The sequence below is a fragment of the Poecilia latipinna genome, unplaced genomic scaffold (assembly GCF_001443285.1).
Source record: "Poecilia latipinna isolate Pla-1442-1.1 unplaced genomic scaffold, P_latipinna-1.0 Scaffold21, whole genome shotgun sequence".
Classification (NCBI taxonomy): domain Eukaryota; kingdom Metazoa; phylum Chordata; class Actinopteri; order Cyprinodontiformes; family Poeciliidae; genus Poecilia; species Poecilia latipinna.
Genome location: NW_015112637.1, coordinates 443,070 through 444,472, shown reverse-complemented (window position 1 = coordinate 444,472; position 1,403 = coordinate 443,070).

The window sequence follows — 1,403 nt, the reverse complement described above, 5'->3', positions numbered from 1 at the left end:
TGGTGATTTTCAGTGGCTCACTGTTTGCCCAGTAAACATCTTCCCCATATGCATGTAGACTGTAACACAACATTTCTGATTCAAAACAATCTTTTTTTTTTTTTTTTTTAATTGATTGGATGTAATATTTGTCATTTCTGATGGAGCGAGTTTCTGGTTTTGTCTGTAAGCTTTTTTTGGATGACGTTCTAGTTTATTGTGATGCACCTGTGTTTACGCTGTGCATTTTACTGAACATATTGCAGATTGTTGAGAAACTGAAAACATGACAACATGTGTCTGCAAAACATCACATCAGAAATATTTTTGAACTGAACTTCAAAAATATTCTTCCTGAGATAAGTGTGAAACTCTCACATACAGCAACCATGTTGTTATCATTCGCTGCATTCATCCGTAAGCAAAATAAACTGAGAAGATAATTTCCAAATAAAGATCGCGATAGAGTTCTTGGTTCGCTTGTTTAAAGTTGGTGCACAGTATGAAGCCTCTAATGCAACCTGCAGCCTTAGCCTGCTAGATTCAGAAACATGTTCTGCAGAGGATCTGTACCTCACCTCTACCTTAAAAAAAAACAAAAAAAACAACCACAACCTGAAAGCGGAAACATATAACCGAGCTGTGAGTTTAACCTTTTCAGGCTTTGCAAACACCCAATAACTTTTATATTTTTGTATATATTTTATTTGTATTGCTCATGCATGTTTTTATACACGGAAGCTGTTGTTTTTGAGAAAAAAAAATACAATTCACTATCTGACAAAAGGACAAAGTTGACTAATTCAGAAATGGCAAAAACAGAAAAGTGAATAATTAATGAAGCCAAAGAAGCAATAGTTTTTTCACTAATATGCACCACCTGTGCGACAACAGACCTAGGTTGTAATATATTTATCTTTTTCAAAAAGAAGGATCTTTCAAACAAGAAGTAATCATGCATTGACCACAACATCCTTTTTACTCTCACCCTGCATTTCCTGCCTGTTGCTGGCAGATAAAGTAATAGTGTCAGAACGTTCAATGCCTTCAGAAAAAAAAAAAAAAAAACTTTTTATATTACATGAGGACTGGAATACACAAACATATAAATTGTGTGATTTGTCTCTTAGTCAGTAATGCTGCTGCTTATAGCCTTGAATTAGACTGTGAAAGATACGGCAGTAAGCCTCTTCACAACAGTACTAAACATGTATATTTCTTAAATCTTGTGTTTTTTCTTTATTTTTTTACATTTCTATTAAAAAAACTGTATGTTCAAAACATTAAAGATTGTATTTTTTTCTTTATCCATTTCTTGTGGTACCTGTCATTATATATATATATATATATATATATATATATATATATATATATATATATATATATATATATATAAATGTGTAGTCTCACACTGTTTTGTTTTT